We start from the raw sequence: 8,309 nt of genomic DNA on the forward strand, positions 1-8,309 counted from the left end.
TTTTAATATTTAATAAATTGAAGAAAACATGTTCCGCGGTATTAGAACTTGGGAATATAATTGGCTGAGGAACTGGAGAGTAATAATTTAAATTCCCTCTGCATTTTCTGAATAGTCTCGGGGTCATCAAACCCATGAATATTTTAATAACAAACAATTATAAGATTATAGTACGAATTTATACTATTTTCACAATTTCAACCTTCAATATTCTAAAATAATTATCGCACCTGTAATTAAAGAATTTGATAAAGAATTCTTCGTTATTAAACAGAGAGAATTACATGGTAATAATTACAAGGTGATATGTGTAATAATTGCAAATTATTATTAAATAACTCAACACTTTTCAAATAATTCCATATTTTTCCATTATTGTTAAGGCAGTCATTTTAATTTATCAATAATTGTGTTTAATTATTTATTTATTTGTTTATCAATACAAGTAAACAAATATTTCTTAAAATACCTTTTTTCCCAGTGTATAGGAATTTTAACCATTTAATTTTCTCCGTGTAGTTGATTGCAATATCATACGGTATGTACTGAGAGTATATATGTGTGCGTTTTCGTCTGATCCCGAATGTCAAAGGCCACGATGCCTCGGCGCGTAACTTGAATTCATCTCCAAGTGTTCTTCCTTTCTGTTCAAAGCTTCCACGAAGAAGACCCGTCATTTTTTTGTATACAATATAAGGAATACATAAAGAGATCACGAGCGTGAGGAGATATACGTGGACACTAGGGTCACGGCTGTCTCTATTTTTTTTATATTTGAATAATCATGATCGAAGAATGGATTTATTGAAAATATTGACGATAGAAAGAAGGAGGAAATCGGAGAGAGAAGATTCGTGCCACTCGGTCATTGGTGAATGTACCGGTGTACCTTACCGTTTCGTTCCGTACATCGCCATCGTCCGGGTACATATCCTTACTACCCTATCAACTATCACCCACATGATAGACCAAAGAAATATCACCAGGTATTACCATATTCCACATAGAATATCTTGTTCCAATATTAGCCAATAAAAATCTATCGTGCAAATTAAGGTTTCTCAAAATATTAGTGTGGACGTTGCTGTTTTGGAAACTTTTGTTACTCGCGGACATGTACTTGCGGTGAGAAGCTACATATATGTAGATAGATCGATTGCATACCTAGATAAGAATTATATGGACTGACGATGGGAATGAGACGGTAAAGGGGTCTAGGTTTGGCGAGGCTAAGTGACTCAGATGGGAGACAGGATTTATTTCGTCGCTCAATTTACTTTGGAAATCGCAGGTTTAAACAAAGTTTAAAACCCACTCGCCCGCACGGCTTTCGATAATCAAAAATGTTATTAACAATGGGAATTCAATGTTTAGGAAACATGAATTATGCGGATTTTTTTTGTGAGCACTCGGTTTTGGGGCGCGCTTTACGCGGCGATAATAATGATGTGAATTAAAAAAAAAATTATTTAATAAATAAAATCGATAACAATATATTCAAAATTTTCTATGAATATTTTTTCATTCAGTAATGAAAGGACATAACTAATGTATTGAGTTTAGTTAATACAATTATATTAAAAAAAATTCAATTACAAATTTTCTAAAATGCGGATTTAAAAATATTTATACATATGTATATGTACATATTATGATTATTTAAAAACCATTTTCAGAAGCTAAGAATGGGCCAATTTACGATTTTTTTACAAATATTCAAGATATCATTTGCAATGTAAATTTTTACGTATGGACTGAGTATTCAGACTCAATACGTAAAAGATTTAATTTTGCCTGAGTAAGTCCTTAGAAAGTTGCTTTTGACTAATTCCCTTATTTTTTGTGTGAATAACAATCCGGTAACGCCGATGAAAACACAATCAGCTAGAAACACAGCCATCATTTTTGCTACATCCTCAACCTACACTCTACAGCAGCCCGTGATGCTAGATTGCCTAATCATTACTATCCTATAATTAATTAATCAATTTTGAACTTGTTAATCTATCGGCAATCTTATTTATATAAGTGCTAAAATCTTCATTTTGAGATAAACAAATTAATAACCAACTTTATTATTTTTTTCAGATGGAATTCATTAAATTTCGGTAATAGATGCAGAAATGACTCCAACAAGTGTTTCTGTAAAACTCAATTAGTTCCCCAACTATAATTAACAATAAAATTAACCTGAATTCTAATCGAAGCAGTGAGGAAGTGACTCAGCTAAAGCAATACGATTTCTGAAAAACACATAGATCTCGAGGAATGGATTTTTGTTGGTAATGCATTTATTTTTCTTTTAAGGCAGGAGCAAATTTTGTTGAAGCAATCGGGGCCAAGCCTGGAATAAGATTATCACTTGGAGACTCAAGAAGCGATTGAACATTTCCGAGCTTTCATCCAGACTCTTTTTCTTTCGTGAATTTCCACTTAAGATATATATTACTGCCTACATTCCTATTAGAGTGGAAGTCACTCATATCTTCCGTACAACGTTTGATAGTTGTCTACACCGTTGAACGTTGATTGCTTCTTGGTTATTTGTATATGATAGGATACCGTTTCCCCAAGGAGGACGACCTCTTTTGCATGCCTAATGTTTTCACTAACATTTCACAACGGCTGCTCAAGTGAAAAAATAAAAATTATGTCAATACTCCTCGTTATATTCACACCGTTTAATTATGAAGTACAATATATAAAAGCAAATGGAGTTAATGGTCCGGCACAGTAATTCCCATGCAGAAGAGGAACGCAGACAAAAATAAATAAAAATAAATCAATAATTATCCTGCTGTAGTCCAAATCCAGTGTTCTGGTCTTAAACCTATATTTTTCTTAACATTGTTTATTGGTAACGCCCAACATGATATTTACGGTACATACATATATTACATATGTAAAAACTACTTGAAAAAAAAATATGGTATGTAATTAAAATGTTTTCAGTTTAATGGCCTGTAATCCAGCATTTATTAAGACTATTGGCGTATTGTTTAATATAAAATTCAATAGAATACACCTGAATGTTAATTGGCTAATTATTATTTATATGCAACCCCCAAAAAAGGAGAGAACAAGAAAGAGTCCTTGAGCCCACCCTACGGAACACCACCGGAGGTTTTTCTGAAAGTAAATTTCGTTATAAATAATCCTGTACTTTTTTGTTAATGGAGGAGAGGGAAAGGGTTATATACTGCCTGTTGGAATATTTGTGCACATATCCTCCATTGTTGCACAAAAACTACTCGACAAAGATTTATGACATACTGGGGAAAACAGTCCCAGAAAAAGGACTAGTTTACAATCGCTTCCTTTCCACGTTTGAGAATGGTTCAATCCAAAACATGTGTTGAAATTTCAAGAAGGACTGTGTCATCTTATGTCGTAAACCTTAACTTTTATTCTTGCTTTTGTGGTCGTAGTTAGTCCCTGGACAACTGTCCTCTAGTAAAGACGTGCCTTCCTCGTGCTAATAAAGAATACCTTATAAAGTATTGCACTGCTTCTCAAAATTTATTTATTCACTTGCACCCATGTCCAAACAAAAAAAAACTCAAGTCTAAAATATGTGAGAGAGTAAGAAGAATAAATATAAATAAATCTGTAATTTTGGATATTTTTAAGTTTTATAGTTTTATAGTTTTATAGCTTTATAACTTTCTATCTAACTCAATTCACCTGATTTTGATTTTATATTAAAGGAAACAGGTAAGGGAACAAAATGTAAAAACCCGAAAGGGTGTACATACTGAGTAAAATATATATACGTGAAAGAGTGGTTGGTAAGGGATAATGGAGCGGACAGATCGGGTGGTTGGACTGATGATACGCGATAAAAAAATCGCTCCTATCTCCCATAGGCACTCTCTCAGGCTCATTCGTACAGTCGTGGGAATCGATCGGATTGCATCCGGCAATTAATTTTTCCGCTACGCCCTGATTAGGATGCAGAACAATTTAGTTGAGTTTCGGTAGCCCTTCCTTTTCCGCCTGAATTCAATTCATCCCCATTATTATTCCGAATTTATAATGAAATTATTTGTTTTCGTTAACTTGAAGACTCAGATGAAAAGTACGGGGATGATACCAATGGCATTTATGCTCTGATGGTAGTTACACAAAGTACCATTACATATTATGAAGGTGGAGAGAAAGAGGATGGCATGAGAAAAAGAGATATGCCGTGGGTAGAGAGAGGCAAGACGAGGATGATCATATCATGGGGACGTAAACTTTGCTCAGCATCTAAGTTTTACCGGAGGGCAAGTGAAAGTCACTTTAAACGACGTGCATATACCGCCAGCAAGTATGCACACGGAGGAGAGAAGAGGCCTCTTACTTCTCTCTACCCTAGCTCCTCTCTAGAACTCTGGGTAACGTAACGTTGCGTATGTCTATGTGCACAGCATCTTTTACCTCATGATCCTAGGATCCTTAGTATATGAATATCGGATTTCTAACAGCAAAACGGGCCAAGTACCAAAAACTAACTTCTCCAGTTGCCCGTAAGCAGTCCACCTTATTTTCTCTCCAATTCTTCGAGAGAATACGTAACCAGTGCAAGAGTCGTTATGATTACATATGATATAGTCATTTTTGCTAATAAATTGGCAATATAATAACGGAATGATTATGCATTTCATAAGATATTACAAAATCAATTTTAAAGGTAAATCAGACGACTCCATTCGGTCTGAACAAATTTTTGAAGTTATTTATCTTATATCGAAATTTTCCAGACGATCCAGTTCTAGTTTTCTTATACCATATCTCTATGATGTCGCCATTTTTGTTAATAAATCGGCAATGTAATAACCGAATAATTAAGCGTTTCATAAGATATTATAAAATCAATTTGAAGGTGAATTTGATGACTCCATTGGGTGTAGATTTTTGGGTTGATTTTCTTCCGGGAAAATATGTCAATCCTACAATTTTCAGATTCCATGAGAAAATATGTTTATTTTATCGAATTCATTCTGTTTTGAATATTCTAATGATTATTATTTAGATATTCAGTTGAATTTGAGAATTAATTGAGCCAACATTGAGCCAACATTGGATCAACCTTGAACCAACATTGGGCCAATGCTGCCTCGACATCAACTCCTCACCTTCGAACGCGGTCATAAGACACTGAAACGAATCTATTAAGCCCTGATTGAATGAAATTGAACAATTATTCTTGAGTGATCCTCGAGAAATAATTGTCCGATAGTCATTTTCCAATTCCCTATCAAAAAATTGGTCATCCTGACCCAAAAAATGTGAAATTTCAAGTGGAAAGATTCAAATGCTTCAATTGGAGAGTTATATGAAGGCTCTTAAGCCTGCAATTACTCCTCCAAACATGAAAAATTATAAACTTGAAATCCAATGATTGCGATTCCATTCGGAAACAAAAAATTATCTCAGTACATTTATTCTCTCATTTTTACCAATCCCATATGAATACAGCATGTTTTACGTTTAAGCGATACATATCTTCCATTTATAAAAGAAAGATTCTTCCTCTCAATTATCTCTTAAAGTATTTTTCCTTTTATCCAATCAAAGAAGTCAAATTTGATGTCATACCTATGCGCATGAGGAGGGACTCTTTCAATCAATTAAAAAGCAACAATTCATTTCCCCATTAATTACTGAAATTGCCATATCTTCCCTAATTTGGAATCACTTCGAGGAGTTTCCAAAAACCGAAAGACTCCATCTCCTGGAAATGCCTTTTTCCGTTTTATATCCAATAGATGCATTTCAATATTCTTCAAGAACCCGAAGAAACCCGGAAGACGTGAACATTTACTATCATCACAATGTCTACCTCGAACTCTGCGACAGATAGAAAATGACACACTTTATCGTTGACCCATTGAATTACATGGGCTTGTACTTGAATGAATAAATTAAATTGATTTATCTTGAAATTCAGCACCACAAGATGAATTGAGTCACGCGATGGGAGAACGGTAGTGTTACATTCGGAGTTATGTATAGATATCTGAATCTTGATTTAAGATTGGCCCATCCTTAATGAGTGATGAATTCGTAATGACATAATTTTTATGTACAAAGAGTGATCTTGAGTGACATGTCCTGTTGTTGTTTCAGTTGCTTTGCATTCATTAACCTTTCCCAAAAACCGGCATAATCTTCAACCGGGTCTTTGATATACTGCGGAATGAAATCCATGTAGTTTAACCCGTGAGAAAAGGCCCCGATGGAATGGATCCATGTGAAGATTGAGCAGTCGGTGTTTGTACTGGAGCAGACGTTTCAGAATAAAACGTTTAAGAATATTCAAAGGGGAGGCCCAACTGGCCCACTTATTTTTCTCCGCTTGTAATAGTAAGTTGTGGGTATGAGCATAATCTTTAGGATTCTTTTACGATTTTTTTTTTCTTCCCTAATATCGCTGATATCTCGGGAAAAAATCGGAATTGTAGTGAAATGTAGTGTTTTTACTGCGGAGGCTAGACTGAGGGTATTCTGAGGTTTCTGTAGTCATTCTATCAATACTCCGGGGAAAGAAAAATTTTGAAGGAATATGTTAGGAGGCCATGGAAGTCATCCAAAACTAATAAAACGCACTCCAATTATTTGCGCACGCGTTGGCCTTTTTTCTGGAAATTTCAGTCGCTTGGGTTATTGGGTAAGTCATTTACACTTACTTTAGGCAGTTATTTCGGAAATGTTCTCATTTTTCAAGGTTTTTACAAATTTTTGAGAACCGATTAATAAAATTGAAGAAATATACGGTTTCAAAGTGTCATTATTATTTAATATCTCAAGGATATTTTCCCACGGTCACCTGATCAAGGGTTCTCCATAAATTAAAAAAAAAATGAAAAATTAGAAGATATCAGCAATTACTCTTTAAAGCAATGTCAAATAGAGAATTGCATTTAACATAATGGTAATCATAAACAGTAAACCTAAAAATAGAGAATGTTAAGAACTTTCGAGAAAAAGCGGTTAAGTAAACTGCATCTAATTTTTAAAAAGGTAACAAATTAAAATAACCGGGTTTAAGAACGGTATTATTTTCACGTCAATCGGATCCATGGTATCCCAGAAATTTAATTCCTAAAGGCATGAAAAATTAGGAGTTATTGGTAATCCCTGTTTAAGGCTTAGAATAGTTAATGAAAAGCAATAGATATTTGTTTTATAATTTTTTATGGCCTCCAAGGGCTTTTCAGTTACGATTTTTGGCTGACTGAAGCTCAAGGTATTTGTAGATTTGGCACTCGTCGAAGTATTCCAAAATCAACACGAATTGGAGAAGTCGAAGAAGTTGCATAGAACTAAATAGATCAAGATTTTACGATTCGAGAAGAGTTCTGACTGTCAGTTCGCCTGTTCATTCTCTATTTTATTTGCTAAATTGATATTAGTGAAAGTAAATTTTGTGAAAAGAGAACATCAAGCATGACTCCATGATGCTATCCCCTTTACTTCTATATTTTTCATCAAATGTTTTTTATTCAACTCCTGATGAAGTGCTTTTTTTTGCTTGAAGAGAAACTTCTCTTTGTGTCCCCTCAGGATTGAGATCAATTGATCAATATATCTTTTAGTCAAGGAGATTTTTACAAAAAAATCTAGTGCTCATTATACCACACCTTCCGCGATGATAAATGTTTGCTAATTGATAAATGCAAAAACTCTTTGCCAATTTGAATTTTTTTGCAGATATCTAGCGAAATGTAGATCAGCTCGTTAAAAAATGACCCACATAATTTTTAAGCCGGGCGACTGTATTTTCTCTATATTTTTTATAATTCTGTGATTTTTGCAAAACGTTGGAAAAAGGTTTTCAAAATCGTGGGAGTGCGAAAATAATTCGAGGTAATTAAATAACGCTAAAATTCAGAAACAATTTCTTCACGTTAATTCGATAAACAATCTGTTGTAGATCAGCATAAAAAAATGAAAAGTGACAGAATGATACTAATATACCTGTAAGACGTTTTGAAGATTATAATTTTATAATTATTTTTATCTGATAGTACTAGTAATTCAACCGAAAACTTTTCAGACACTTACGGAAAATATTTCTCATATGAGTGAATATGTGACGAATATATATATTATATATATATTGAATATTGGCAGGCCACTTTGTAAAACTGATGTGATTTATTCACCGAATGAAGGACAATCGTTACTCATCAAGCTTCAAGGACGAAAATATACAGCAAATTTGTTAAATATAGAAACAGCAGATGCCTGAAGTTGAAAATTGATTGCAGGAATAAAGAAAAAGACATATGTTCAATTATATCATCATTATTAATCGCTCA

The sequence above is a fragment of the Fopius arisanus genome, unplaced genomic scaffold (genome assembly GCF_000806365.1).
Source record: "Fopius arisanus strain USDA-PBARC FA_bdor unplaced genomic scaffold, ASM80636v1 scaffold00061, whole genome shotgun sequence".
Taxonomy (NCBI): domain Eukaryota; kingdom Metazoa; phylum Arthropoda; class Insecta; order Hymenoptera; family Braconidae; genus Fopius; species Fopius arisanus.